The 15,647-nt window shown below is 42.5% G+C and overlaps 1 long non-coding RNA gene and 1 pseudogene across 1 annotated transcript; one reads left to right on the top strand and one right to left on the bottom strand.

Annotated features, from left to right (window-relative positions):
- Window positions 1-6,604: 6,604 nt before the first annotated feature.
- On the bottom strand, window positions 6,605-10,999 carry LOC128781381 (uncharacterized). The gene is made up of 3 exons (XR_008427332.1): window positions 10,861-10,999; window positions 10,342-10,476; window positions 6,605-6,684 (listed from the first exon to the last, which is right to left on the bottom strand). It is a non-coding gene; the product is annotated as an uncharacterized lncRNA (long non-coding RNA).
- Window positions 11,000-12,935: 1,936 nt separating this feature from the next.
- On the top strand, window positions 12,936-13,240 carry LOC112310594 (alpha-ketoglutarate dehydrogenase component 4 pseudogene; annotated as a pseudogene).
- The last annotated feature ends 2,407 nt before the right edge of the window (window positions 13,241-15,647 follow it).

Here is a 15,647-nt window from a genome sequence, read left to right as displayed (position 1 = left end):
AACTGACTTGACAGTCCTAATTACTGTTCACAGGACAACTACCATTCATTCAACATCTCACACACTTCGAGGGCACCACTACTTCACTTCTTGGCATTTGTTGCTCCCTGAAACTGTGACATATGTTTATTGAATGGTGCAGTTACTGCCTGTCTCTCCCACCAGCTTGAGAGCTCCGTGAGGGCAGGGTCCTGCCTGCCTTGCTTGCTGCTGTACCTTGCCCCCCCCGCCCACCATGGGGACTGACCCATAGAGCAGGAGCCCCACAAACCGCTGTTGTTGCATGGATGATGATCCCCATTCACAACAGTCCAGAAAAATAAATGTTACCTTCATTTTGCAAATGAAGAAACCAAAGTGTAGAAAGATCAGTCAGGCTTTCTTACGGACAAAAGATGCAAAAGGGCAAGGGCTGGAGGTAAAGAGACCAGTGAAGAGTTATTACAGATATGAAGGGGAAAAAAACTGGGTTAGGTTAGACAGAAATCACTCGATGAGAAAGATGTTAAAAGGTGGATGAGTAGGTGGGTAGATGGGTATAGGTGGGTGGAGAAGTGGATATGGGGGTGAATGGATGGGTGGGTAAATTGATAGATGGGTGGATGAATACATTGATGGGTTGGTTATGGATGGGTAAATAAACAGCTCTTCAGAGGCCCCTAACGCCTTTGGCATGAGACATTTTATACATAGAATAAAAAATTTTTACTAACAGTAACCAGAATGGATATGAAAACATTATCCAGATGATGAGGGAAGAGTATGTATGAGATTCAGGAAATAAAACAATCCTCTCCAGTACGCCTTCAGACCAATTTTATCCAAGACTCATGTGCTCAATTATTCTTCCCTTTACCCCTCCAAGACGAATAAGGCATAAATCAGCCTTTGACTGTCATTTCTTCAGCGGATTTCCAAATCCAGAGAGCTGAGGCTTTAAATTATTCTATAGCTAACTCGGTTAAGCAGCACCTGGGTCCATATAGGAGGCTCTTATTGTCGAGGGAAACAGTTGGTCTGACCTGCAAAACTCCTACTGATGATGTCGCTATTCCAGGGAGAGTGTTAAAGGCAACTCAGAACGGCTTTGAAGGATGATTCCTGTCCAGTCAAGTTCAAACAGACATCCAGTCATAAAAAGTCTCTGTTGGGTCACTCTTCTTTATTAAAGGCAACACTTGGACAGAAGGGAATCTGATCTGTTCTTTCTTTTTTTTTCAGTCTCCTCCATCCCTCCCTTTCTCTGTGTCTTGAAAACACACACAGTCAATCACTGCCGTGTTTGAGACTAGAGTACATGAAATATATTAATGGAATTTAAGGGAAAGCCCCACCCCAAAACAGCACATTCCCCATGAAATTCACCCACGAGCAATACATTCTTTTGTGATAAACATGATTCTCGTATGACCTGATGATCTCTTTTTAAATAATATTCAATCATTCCACAGGCTGGACTAGCAGGGGTCAATATATCCCTATGGGAACTTTCCCTAGTCTGCAATTGTTCAAATTACCCAGTATATTAGTTTGCTAAAGTGGCTGTAACACAGTACCACAGATGGGGAGGCTTAGACAACAGAAATGTATTTTCTCGTAGAACAATGGGAAGCCCTTGACAGGAGTTAATGAGGAGAGTTCTTTATTGGTTTGGAAAAAAAAAATCACTCTGGCTGTTGCGTAGAGAATGGACTGGAGGAAGGCAAGAGTGAAAGCAGAGAGGCCCGGTGGGAGGGGCTTTAGAAGTCCAGGCAGGCGATGGTGGCTTAAACCAGGACAACATGTACCCAATGGCAGCTACCAAATGTCAGTTCCAAAGTGGCAATTGCCAAATTTATCAAAACTCCCGTTCCATCTCTGACTTTTTGCCATGTTTTTCACATAAATGAGTTTTGTGTTTAAATAAATTCTGCCTCATCCTAAGCAATAATATCTATGAAATCTCGAGGTCGATTTGATAGATAGTAGATATATCATAGATATTCCATATCATACATGTAAAAACATATCATGTCATATATTTTAATCCACATTATAGTAAGCACATAACTATTAATTTTTAAATGTCTACATACAAATTATTGAAGCTCAACTCAAATGCTACCAGTAGGCAACAATAAGCCAGGACTGTGGGCAGCACAGGGACAGAAAGAAGTATTTCTTGTTACTCAGAGGAAAAGTGTTAATTGGCACCAAGTAAGGGAGTTTAAGAAGGCTAGTAGGCAAGTTCTTACCTGTAGATGGGCCTTACTTTAAGAGAGAATCCAATTAAAACACACACACACACCTCAAAGCCAGCAGAGAAAATTAGAGGGTATTTGAATGACATTCTTCCCTTTTACAAAATGGCTCACCACAGAGACCCTTTACGTTGAGCGCTCCCCTACTGAATAAGTGCCCAGTACAATCATTAACTACTTGACAGAGAACCTGGGGGCCGCTGGGAGTAAGTACTTGACAGCGCACCTAGGGGAGCTGGGCGAGGAAGGAGGAGGTGGAGAGGAAGGAGGAGGTGGAGAGGAAGGAGGAGGTGGAGAGGGATCTTAACGCCGAGCCCTGGACCATTTAAGACCAATTTGAAATCAAGATTTCAGAAAGTCTGAAAGTATAATTTACGTGGTTGGGCTAAGTAGGCTTCTGTGAATAACTCTTCCACTTAGACAGTGTTCCCCAATAACGCCCCACTCTGCAGCCATTAAAAAGTGTGTTTCAGAATAATATTTAATGACATTGGAAACATCTCAAAAGCAGGTGGCAAACCAGCGTGTGCAGCATGATTCCAATTTCAGATTTTGAAAAAGAAATTCTACACATAGGTAAAAAAAAAAAAATAAATAAAAATAAAAAAAAGGACTGGGAGTCTACATTGAAATGTTAACAGGGGTGGGTTGGGTGGATGATTTTTATTTTCTTCCTTATTCTTGCCTGTATTTACCCAAGTTTCTGATTATTTTTAAACAATGAAGGACAACTAAAGTGTGTTTTTTTTCTTTTTTAAATATATTTATTGATTATGCTATTACAGTTGTCCCATTTCTCCCCCCCTCACTCCACTCCATCCTGTCCACCCCCTCCCTCCCAAATTCCCCCCCTATAGTTCATGTCCATGGGTCATACTTATAAGTTCTTTGGCTTCTACATTTCCTACACTATTCTTACCCTCCCCCTGTCTATTTTCCACCTATCATCTGTGCTACTTATTCTCTCTACCTTTCCCCCCCTCTCCCCCTCCCACTCTCCTATTGACAACCCTCCATGTGATCTCCATCTCTATGGTTCTGTTCCTGTTCTAGTTGTTTGCCTAGTTTGCTCTTGTTTTTGTTTTAGGTGTGGTCGTTAATAACTGTGAGTTTGCTGTTATTTTTACTGTTCATATTTTTTGTCTTCTTTTTCTTACATAAATCCTTTTAACATTTCATATAATGAGGGCTTGGTGATGATGAACTCCTTTAACTTGACCTTATCTGAGGAGCACTTTATCTGCCCTTCCATTCTAAATGATAGCTTTGCTGGATACAGTAATCTTGGATGTAGGTCCTTGCCTTTCATGACTTGGAATACTTCTTGCCAGCCCCTTCTTGCCTGTAAGGTCTCTGGAGAAATCAGCTGACAGTCTTATGGGAAGTCCTTTGTAGGTAACTGTTTCCTTTTCTCTTGCTGCTTCTAAGATTCTCTCCTTCTGTTTCATCTTGGGTAATGTAATTATGACGTGCCTTGGTGTGTTCCTCCTTGGGTCCAGCTTCTTTGGGACTCTCTGAGCTTCCTGGACTTCCTGGAAGTCTATTTCCTTTGCCAGATGAGGGAAGTTCTCCTTCGTTATTTGTTCAAATAAGTTTTCAATTTTTTTTTCTTCCTCTTCTCCTTCTGGCACCCCTATAATTCGGATGTTGGAACGTTTCAAGATGTCCTGGAGATTCTACGCCTCTCCTCATTTTTCCGAATTCTTGTTTCTTCATTCTTTTCTGGTTGGACGTTTCTTGCTTCCTTCTGGTCCACACCGTTGGTTTGAGTTCCAGTTTCCTTCGCATCACTATTGGTTCCCTGTACATTTTCCTTTGTTTCTCTTAGCATAGGCTTCATTTTTTCATCTGGTTTTCAAACAGATTCAACCAATTCTGTGAGCATCTTGATAACCAGTGTTTTGAACTGTGCATCTGATAGGTTGGCTATCTCTTCCTCGCTTAGTTGTATTTTTTCTGGAGCTTTGAAGTGTTCTGTCATTTGGGCCTTTTTTTTTTTTTTTTTTTTGGTCTTGGCACGTCTGTTACTTACAGGGGTGGAGCCTTAGGTGTTCACCAGTGCGGGGTAATGCTGGTCGCTGAGCTGTGATGCTGTACATGGGGGAGGGGCCGAGAGGGAGCAATGGCGCCCACTCCATTCTCCACCAGACTCCAATCTTTCACTCCGCTACCCACAATCAAATTGGGCACCCCCCCCCCCCGGTGCTGGTTCCCAAGTGGGTGGGCTTGTGCACACCCTAGGCCCCTGTGGGTCTCTCCAACAACCTCTCCTATGAGGCTGGGATTCTCTCCTGCTGCCGCCCCAACCCCCACGGGCGTTTTCAATCAGAGGTTTGAGGCTTTATTTCCCCAAACTGGAGCCCTGGATTGCGCGGTCTGCTTTGCTCCCTGCCATTTGTCTGGTTTATCTGTGCGCGAATGTGGGGCCGCAGGGTCTGCTAGTGGTCAGACTGCCTGCCCCGTTCGTCCCACACTCCGCCAGTCTCGGTCCCGCCACGGCCACTCGAGTCCTCTCCGCCCCGGCTGCCCATCTCCGCCCCTCCTACCGGTCTGGATGAATGTTTATTTTTTATTTCCTTGGTGTCAGACTTCCTTGCCGTTCGATTTTCTGTCAGTTCTGGTTGTGCAAGGAGGCACAGTGTGTCTACCTACGCCGCCATCTTGGTTCTCCTAAAGTATGTTTTTATAGTAAGAACTCATCGAGATTCTACTGCACATTGTACCCATCCTTTATTGACTAAAAACATAAAGCAGGAAATCTTGTACTAGAGGGGCCGAAGCTCTTACTTGGAAAACGATGATGTAATGACAGCTAACATCTGTAACCGCTGTGTGTCAGATGCTGCGCCCAGCACTTTACAAACCCACCTCGTCAACACTGACTCCTCACGACCACTCTATGAGATAGCCACTTTTATGCCCCTCCCAGTCTTCCAAATGAAGAAACTGGGGTGCAGAGCAATGACATAACCTGTTCAAGGTCACTAGCTGGCAGGTAGCAGAGAATCCGGTCTCCTGATTTCTAAATCAGGGATCTTTCTTCTCCATAGCGCTGGGTTTCTACAGATGCCCTAGTTTACGGGCTAAAAACATCCCATAATTACCCCATAAATAAGCCATTGAACTTATGTATTCCTTGCATTTAACTTATTATTTAGCATTTAAAGGACACATTACATTGAGCAAGCACCATCAATCTTTCACATAACGCTCCAGTTATTAACTTGGTAATTATAATCCACAGTTGCAAAGCTGGTCATGCTTGTCATTTCCATGGTGCCAGACCCTCCTTTAAAGAAGAAAACTCATCAATTATCTCTGACCTGCTCACTCTGTAAATTCACACCCTCCCAAAGTACCAGCACTTACCCTGGTGGTCGGAAGGTTTAACAGTAATTGCAGAGCTCCTAAACCTAAGGAATAGAAAGGTGTCTATCTATAATTCCCTTTAACATGGTATCAGACTATCATTTAGCCATTTGTTAATGCTAATAGAAATCCTACTTAAAAATGGCAGAAGTACAAGATGACTACTCAAAACACATGCCTCTTGAGGGCCAAGTTCAGAACTGATATATTTCCACTTTCACTGACATTTCATTGGCCAAAGCAAGTCTCATGGCCACACCCCACTCCAGTGAGAGGTACTGCAAAGTCACCTGGCAAAGGTGGTAATGGGTAATTCCAGTAAGGGAGAGAATGAAAAATTGGGAGCAATGATCCACTAACCACACTTTTATAACAAATATACTGTGGTGTGCTGTTTGCTCTCATGAAATGAAATTCAAAGATAATATAACCTATATACATATATACTTTTCAAAATTCAATTTCATGGGGACTTGGGGGATGTAGAAGAAGGTATTGGGGGGATGAATGGTGATGGAAGGAGACTTGACTTGGGGTGGTAGACACAATACAATATACAGGTGATGTATTATAGAACTGTGTACTGAAACCTGTATGATTTTATTAACCAATGTCACCCCAATAAATTCAAATTTTAAAAAATCAATTTTACATGTAAATGCTAGAAACACAGTGAAGTAACTGGATATTGGCAAACAAGCAAAGAAAGAATCACAGTGTGCATAACCACTACAAGTGAAGCTGATTCGGGGGCGAGGTGCTGGCCCCTCAAATACCTTGAACGGCATTGCCACAGGCGACGTGAGTGTCTGAAATGGTGCACAAGTATGGGTAAAGTTTTGGGCAAAATAAGCTACAACCACCCCCTGAAGAATACTGCAAGTTGCATTCCTAGAAAAATCAGATCATGCTAAAACCATGCAAGATATACTCTATGTTTACATGCAAAACAATCTCTGATGATAAAAAATGGGTTATTCACCTACATGAAGGTCTGGAAGGACACCAGAAAATCGAGCAGGACACAGGAGAAGTCTTCCCTACACATTGCTGAGTGTCTAGTTCGCCTGGTCCCCTAAAGAAAATCATGCCAATGTCATGATTTTCTGTAACTACAAAAAATCGTCTCCATAGATTTCTGGAAGGAATCCTACGGGGCTGTATCGACCCTGCGAGAACCGCTAGTGTTGTACTAGAGTGAAATATTTGATGTTCTACAGCCTGACTTTGAATCCAGGCTCTGCCTCCTCCTTACTAGTAGTGTGACTTTGGACCAGTTACTGCACTGCTCTCGCCTGCCTTACAGGTAATGTTGCTTTGAGGGCCGAATGAGAGCATGCGGGTGGCAAAGCGTTGAGTGAGCACGACTGTGCTCGATGGAAGGCAGACCTAAGGTCACACTGTTCATTTTGCAGATGAGGAAACAGGCTCGATATCTTTGGATGTCTTTCCTCCTCTTCTCCCTGCTCTCCTAGTCTGAAGATGGGCAATAATTGATGTTCTGCTGAGGGTTGGCTTAAAAACAAAGGTGAGACTAGAAAGGTTGGACTGACAGGTGAGTCCATAAGGGGGGTGCAGAGCTGGATTCAAATTCTAGGCTAGGATTTTACTCAGAAGAAATCACCCTCTTTCACGTCCGCACCAGCATGGCCACTCAGCGTGCTCCCGAGTGCTGGCAGCGCAGACACTCCAGCAGTGGTCCCGAGGAGGGCACGGCCTTCCATGGTGAGACCAGGAGAGGTCTGAGAGTCAGAACAGAAGACAGACTCTGGATGCACATGCCAGAGTTTGAATCCCAGCTCCCGCACCATTCATACATCCATGTGACCTTGGGAAAATTAGTTAACTCCCCTGTGACAGGGTTTCCTCGCCTGTAAAAGGGGGTAAGGCTGGTACCTAGCTCACAGAGTTATCGTGAAGACTAAATGAGTTCACACATGTAAAGCACTTAGGGCAGTGTTGGCATATAATAAGCTCGATATAACTGTGTGCTCTTGTCATTATTATTGGGACAGAATGGTTGGCGTCTACCCACAGGTTCAGTGAAGCCACACAGAGCCTGGCCCATAGTCGATGATTAAAACTGACCAAAGGAACAGATGAGTAGATGGACAAGAGTTGGAAATAACTGTGAACTTTGAAAACATGTGATCTTCAGCTTCCAATCTGGGCACCTGGAAAGCTGCAATAGGGTATTTATACTTATCAGCATGCACTCAACCACTATACCGTGTGGGGTTTCAAAAATGTAAACCAAAACAAAACTGAGGTGTGTGAAGGTGTGCTCACTGCAGTTAACGTTCTAAGTGGACGAAGGCCATCAGCATCCATCTTACACAGGCTTTCCCTGACGAGCAGTTTTGGTTTTTTTCCTTTTACCCATTCTTGTCAACATTTACAGGGCAAAATGAAAGAGGCGGTATTGATGAGAAAAAGAATAGAATAACAAGAGAAAGAAAGCAGACAGAAACAGAATGCCTATTGTGGTGCCTGGTGCATAGTGGGCCCTTAATCATTTGTTCAATAAGTGGGTAACTGAATGAATGTATGAATGTATGAATGAATGAATGAATGAGTGATTGCCTAACCTTTTCTGTGGCCATTTCAAACTACAAATCAAGTCAGATGATTTCCAGAGATGAAGTGATCATCTCTGTTCATTTTTAAAGTCAACAGCTTCTTGAGGAGGAGTTTTGTCTCATGTTTCCCCATTAGACAAATCATAAATATCTCAAATTCTTGTGAATGTTCTGCCACCTACTAGCTGTGTGACCCAAAGTGAGTCAGACTGATTCTCTGAGCCTCAATTTTCTCACCAGTTGTCCCTAAGAATCCACACAGAGTAGGTATCATATGATACTATGAATGGTTCATGTGCATGAATGTAGGTTCGTATTTGTAGAACATAGCCTGTGCCCAATTTGTTAGTTTTGTTCACTCCAACCTCCTTATTGTCATTATTACATAGCATGTTAGTGTATATTGGTGACTATTTCTATAAAGTACTCAAGAGTCTGTAAAACACCATAATACCAGGGCTTACAATTCATTGAACACGTATGCCCTCTCTTATCAGTCCTCACAAGTCATATATTCGCCCAATAAAGCTATATAACAAAACCCACAAAAACCCAGGGCATAGAGCAATAAACTCTTGTATGGGGTTCCACTGACTTGGACTCAGCTCGTCTGATTTTGTCACCTTGCTCACATGTCTGTGGCTAACTACAGGCCATCTAGGCAGTTCTACTGACCTTGGCTAGACTCACTCACATGCTTGGGGCTGTTGGCCGATGTAGCTGGGCTCCTTAGCTGGGCTCCTGGGATGACTTGGCTCCACAATACAGGCCTCTCATCCTCCAGCAGGCCAGCTGGGAATTTTCCCATGGCAACTGCCAGAGAAACCAGGGTGAAAGTAGAAATGCACACTTCTGCACACTTCCGCTTGCATCGCCTCAGCTAATATCACATTGGCCAAAGTCACAAGGCCAGTACAGGTTCAAAGGATGGGTAAAAACACCCCATCTCTTTTATGAGAGAAACTACAAAGGCTGTGGGTAAAGAGGGGTGTTATGAGTTGAATTGCGTCTCCCCAAAATCTGTGTGTTGAAGTTTTAACCCTCAGTCTCTCAGAACATGACATTTGGAGATAGGTCTTCACAGAGGTAACAAAGCCAAAATGAGGTCGTTAGAGTGCACCCTAATCCTGAATGACTAGTGTCCTACAAGAAGAGGAAATCTGAACACAGACATGCGCAGAGGAAGGATGATGTGAAGACACGGGGAGAAGAAGGCCACGTAGAAGCCAAGGACAGAGGCACACAGAACAGACCCTCCCTTACAAGCCTCAGAAGGAACCCACTTTGCAAACACCTTGATCTAGAATTTTAGCCCCTAGCACTGTAAGACAGTACACTTTCATTGCTTAAGCTACCCAGTTCGTGGCCCTGTTAAGGCAGCCATAGCAAACTAATACAAGGGGTAAAGAATTAAGCACTGATGCCATCAGTCCTAAATACCCTATTTGACAGTGGAGAAATTGAGGTTCCCAGAGTCCACTCAACGTGTGGCTCAAGAGGCATCAGAGTTGTGGGTACAATGCAGGTGCTTCTTTAAAAATCAGATTCCCTGATAACTGCCTGTAAGACATTTCGGTTCACAGTCCCTTGTCTTTTCTTAGGTGGCTTCCAACAGGGAGCTCCAGTACGTGCAAGACACTGTTCATGTCCAACTAGGCAACTCGGTGCGTGTTGCTTCAAAGCTTCTGTTTTACGGTCCTTAATGATCTAGTAATTAATTGTGTTTACAGCTTCCCAATGAAGTGTGCAGAGCTCCGAGAGCTGCCACTGGTTTCTTGAAGGCCTTTATTTGATCTGGGACTGTGCAGAGCTTCAGAAAGATTTTTCCAAAAACAAAATGGTGTGTGAGGGAAAGAGGAGGAAATTCAGGTCAAATACTTTGAAAATGGTTTTCAGCTAACCACTCTACACACTTGAGCCACCAATTACATTTGCATTGGACATAATTATTTGGTATAACTTTGAAGCCGCTGAAATGATTTGGTATAACTTTGAAGCCGCTTCTTGGACAGAATAAAATGAATAGAAAAGAATTAGGTCACTGACTCAAGTACTGGTCAAAGTTCTCCAGACAAATAGGAGATAGGTAGGTAGGTAGGTAGGTAGGTAGGTAGATAGACAGATAAAGAGATTTGTTGTAGGTATTGGCTCACATGACTATGGAGGCTGGGAAGTCCCGTAGTCTGCATTCAGAAGCTGGACACCAGGAAAGCCAGCGCTGTCGTCAAAGGCCCCAGAGCAACAGAGCTGATGGCACAGATTCCAGTCCAGGTCTGAAGGCCTCGACACTAGAAGTGAAATCAGTGTCCCAGCTCAAACAGTCAGACAGACGGAGTTAATCCAATCACCCTCTACTTTCTGCCCTTTACAGGCCCTCAACGGGTTGGATAATGCCCACCCACACTGCTGAGAGCCAACTGCTTCACTCAGTTCACTCATTCAAATGCTAATCTCTTCCAGAAACATCCCCCCCCAATAGAACTTAACCAGCTATCTGAGCATCCCATGGCCCAATTGACACCTAAAATTAACCATCACAACCCATTACACAAATATTTATTGAGGACATACTATGTGTGCACTGGTATAAATCCTGGAATACAGACACAAGAATCTCACTGTCTCGTGTTCATTCAGTACTCACTCATCAAATACTAGTTTTGAGCACTTACTGAGTGTTATTGCTGTGTGAGTCACTGAGGATACCGCGACGAACAAGAGAGACGTGGTCCCTGCCCTCGTGGAGTTTACAGGTGAGCCAAAGAGACAGATTTTGGATAATTCATGGAACAATGAAGCAATCACAATTGTGATAAGCTCTGCAAAGGAAAAGCAGAAGTTGTTAAGGCCTGTGTAATAAAAAGACCTGACCTATTTATTTCGGGGGAGTGAATTAGGAAAGACTATCTTTAAGAAATGAGGTTTAAGGTGAGAACTGAAGGATCAGTAGGGATGTGTCAGGCAAAGACGGTGGACACTTCCTTCTGAGAAAAAGAAAAGAAGCCGTCCTGACATCTATGAGCTGGCCTGACAGCTATGAGCTGGCACCTACTACCAGCCTGGCATTGACGTTGCTATGAGCTGATTTGCTGGTACTCACAGCTAGGTCCTGACACCGCCTGCCAGGGGGAAAAGACTGCATCATCAGGCAGGGCCACTCTGAGACCACAACAGAGCATGGCAAAAGCAAGCAAGGCTGAACACAAAAACTGAACACTGTCCCAACCACGCAAGTGACCCAAATGCCTCTACCCTGTCCAATAGGAGGGGCTGCTGCTTCTTTATCAATTACAACTTGAGCCTTGCTTTAGTCTTTTTTCCTTTCACAGGAGATTTATCAAGATGCCCAGTCACAGAAGTATGCCCACTTCCTGCCAGAGCAAAGACCCAGTTCCTTAAGCTCCCCCCAAGTCACCAAACCTAAGCCAAAATCCTATATTGAGTCCTTTCTAACACCCACTTAACAAGATGCCCCGTAATTCCCTCCTGCATTTCCCACTCTCACTGCACTGAGTAATATCCTCAACTTGTTCCCTTGCAAGCGTATTCCTGGTGGTCTTTTGCTGAAGGGCATTGACGTTGGTAAATGCTATTAAGAGATCGAAGGAATCCAAACCATTGTCCAAAAGCACTTATAAGTTGAAAGCGGCAAGAAAGATCATTATTTGGATGTTTAATTAACATTTATCATAGCTAATGTATTAGTTTTATGGTAAATTTAAGACAGAATTGTGTTTTTATGTGCTGTATATATACTTCCACAATACATGGAGAACTTTTTATAATTAACGTATGTTGTATATCTTTATTTTGATTGGAGGCATAATTGATCATCCTAAATCATTATGAAGGCTTAGAATTCTCACAGCTCTGCTTTTGGCACATCTCTAGTTGTAGCTTTTCTTCACAGTCCTAACCTGTGTTACTAATTGATTTGGGGAGGGGAGGGGCATTCAGAGTGACCTTTGGCCTTTGGCACCTTGACCTTAACTTGATGAGAGAAGAAGTCAATAACCTCTCCTAAAAACCTGGTTATCTGGCAATTTAGAAGAACTGATTAAAATTTTAAATATGCTTAAACATTGACCCAGCAATTCTACCCTGAAAGTTTTACCCTATAAATTCACTGGCACAAAAATCCAAAGATATACAAAAATTTCTTTGTTGATAACAACAAAAAAAACCCCACAAAAGCTGGAAACAACACAAATTCCAATCCATAGTGAGCTGGCTAAATGGATTTTTTATTTATTTATTTTTTTAATTTTAATTTTATTTTTTTAAATATATTTATTGATTATGCTATTACAGTTGTCCCATTCCCCCCCCTCACTCCACTCCATCCTGCCCACCCCCTCCTTCCCACATTCCCTCCCTATAGTTCATGTCCATGGGTCATACTTATAAGTCCTTTGGCTTCTACATTTCCTACACTATTCTTACCCTCCCCCTGTCTATTTTCCACCTATCATTTATGCTACTTATTCTCTGTACCTTTCCCCCCCTCTCCCTCTCCCATTCCCCTGTTGATAACCCTCCATGTGAGCTCCATTTCTGTGGTTCCGTTCCTGTTCTAGTTGTTTGCTTAGTTTGCTTTTGTTTTTGTTTTAGGTGTGGTTGTTAATAACTGTGAGTTTGCCCCATAAGACTGTCAGCTGATTTCTCCTAAATGGATCTTAATACATCTATCCAGCAGGATACTATGCAGCCATTGAGAACAACGCTGCAGCCCTTCTCGGGGGTCATAATGGGCAGTAAGATGGCGTCTGCGAGCAGGGTCGCTGGGTAGTCTAGCCACATGCTCCATTAATAAGGTTCCCTAACAGTAGAGACCGTCCTAAACCCAGTGTATCAGAAGTTCTGAGCTCAGCAGGACTACCATCTCACTCTTCAATTTCACAGCATTTTAAGGGAAGTAAATCGCCAGATTGGCAGATGCACCAGGGTCCACCAGACACTGCAGAAATAATAAAAACACGACCTCAAAAACACAGAAGGAAACCTATGTCTCAAGAAGAAATCGAATTTATCCAACGTGAAAGTCCAGAATAATCACTGACACTGGCGCTGTTTGTCATCAGACAAAAGAACAGTCTTTACAAGAAAGGACTTCCAGAACGACGAGTGAGAAAGTGTACACTAAACAACTGTAATAAGTATTCTGTAATCAAAAAAACCTACATAGAAAATTTAGATGGAAATTTACATCTCATAATTTAGATATCTTGGTCAGCTCCTCCACAAGCTTACCTAATTGTTTATACACTTTCTACTTATTAAAGCACACATTTTAAAATGCTAGCCTATTCATTTGCTGTTGCTCATCAAGTGTTACCAGTGCTGAAATATTAAAAGCACACAATGTTTAGTTAACCATCATACGTTTCCCATAATTTCACTTTTCTTTCCATTTAGGCGTAGACATGGATTTATCAGGCAGAATTGCTGCTTTTTGGGAGTGATTTTCCTGAAATTGGATGAGGATCAGTGAAATAATCGCTCCATTATATATTCTTAATTCTCTTACTGTTTTTTTTTCATTCACAAAGTTACTGGAGTATAACTGGCTTAACAAGCACATCCTACTCTAAACAATAAAAATATAACCAAAGTAAAACCCATGACTTTGTGGTATTAAAACTGGGGAATTAACACAAACGATTATTTGTCAACAATTTTAAAAAAAATGTCAGTATAAAATCAGAGATCAAAACAAATACAGCATGGGTATAAATGTTTGACCAAAACCTGCAATTTCTTATGTTCTTAGGGGTGTTAAGAAAGTGTTGTTCTTTGGTTTACTTTGTTGTTCTGATTGTAATAATGTAAGCAAATCCTGGTAACCATTAACTTTCTCAAACTGAATGTCTGAAAGCTTCATAAAATCAACCTAAACATTTACTTTGTTAAGATAATTTGTGAAACTTTAAAAAGGTCTTCCTGTGTGAAGAGTATATATTATTGTGAAAGTGAAGTCTCACAGAGCTAAATAAGTTTTCTTCCATACCTTAAAAAAAAAAGAAATGTTGTTGTAAATATTAATGAATTGGTTTGGAAAAATGTACATCATACATTGCGTAGAAAATCGGTAGAATAAACTCCACATATTACACAAACATTTTTATGAAAATGCATTTTTACACCATAGATAAAAGTGGGTTACCTCTAGTGAGGGGGATTACAGAATTGCACTCCATGCTCAAAAATCTTGTCGCACTGCTTTTACTTTTAAAAAGTATTTTAAAATTTCTCCCATTTTCTGTACCTCTTTCCAATACTCACCTACTTCCAAATCCACATCCTGGATCTCACATCGAGTTTTCCCTCCTCTCTCTCCCTTGTCCCTAAATCCATCCATATGCTGAGCCAAACCTTAGTATCTCTAAAACAGTTGGCGCTCAAATTCTGAGCGAAACAGGGAGCCAACGAAGGGTTTTAAGTGGGAGGGTGATATTATCCAATTTACACATGCTCCACGGGGAGATTCCAAACACTTAGCCGGCTGGAAGTCTTGGCCCTGACCCATTAGGATGGATTCACAGAGCCCTGGTGCCACCTGCTGTACTCGGCGGTCGCCCATTGGCTGCTGGAGGTCTGAAGCATCCTGTGGAAGAGGCTGGTGCTTTCTGGGGGACAGGAGGCTTGGGACGGTGGCTTTTTATCACTGTATAGTACTAATATCCCACTGCATTTATTTTATTCATAAACATCTAAAAATATATATATGAGAAAGATGCAGAAAACATACACCAGCAAAAGGTGTCTTTCGGATGATAGGATTAGAGGTCTAGGTCAGAGGAATTTTAATGATTTAACAATCAGTACGGCTGTCCTAGGGCCTAGCAGCTAAATATGCGTGCTAATTTCTGCATACAACAAGGAAGCCAGGATAATATTAGCAAAGATGAACTGATGTCCTCTTCTCCCAAGACTACTCTCTGTTTAAGGGGTCAGGCCATGGTCAGACCATGAAAGCAGAGAAAAGGCTTTTAAGTTTCAAAAGCCTGAACCTTGAAGAGACTTGAGCCAGATGAAAATAATCACAAAGAGGCAGATCAGGGCTTTTGGCTTTCAAGATGACATAAAAGAGGAGGGAAAGAGGAGAGAGTTTGGCCACTGGGGAGTATCTGCCCCACCCCACAAGGGGGCACTATCAACAGACCCCTCGGTTGGAAATCCAAGTGCCAGCGGTCTGTGCTCAGTGCTTCCCCCAAGAAGGCAACAAGAACTGAAAAAGGGAACCAGCTAAGACCCGGGCACATGAAACAGCCTCACAGACTTCCTCCTCAGAGGACTGCATGCTTCACCCAGCCCACCCCCGACACTGACATTATTTAAGCCTCCTAGAATTTAAATAAGAGTCCACTTCGCAGAACCCGGCTATAAGACACAATTCTTGGGACCACTGGCGAATGTTGAATATAGACTAGATTTTAGACGATGTTATGAAATTATTGTT

This window comes from Desmodus rotundus, chromosome 7 (genome assembly GCF_022682495.2).
Source record: "Desmodus rotundus isolate HL8 chromosome 7, HLdesRot8A.1, whole genome shotgun sequence".
Lineage (NCBI taxonomy): Eukaryota > Metazoa > Chordata > Mammalia > Chiroptera > Phyllostomidae > Desmodus > Desmodus rotundus.
This window is presented reverse-complemented; position numbering and strand designations above follow the sequence as displayed.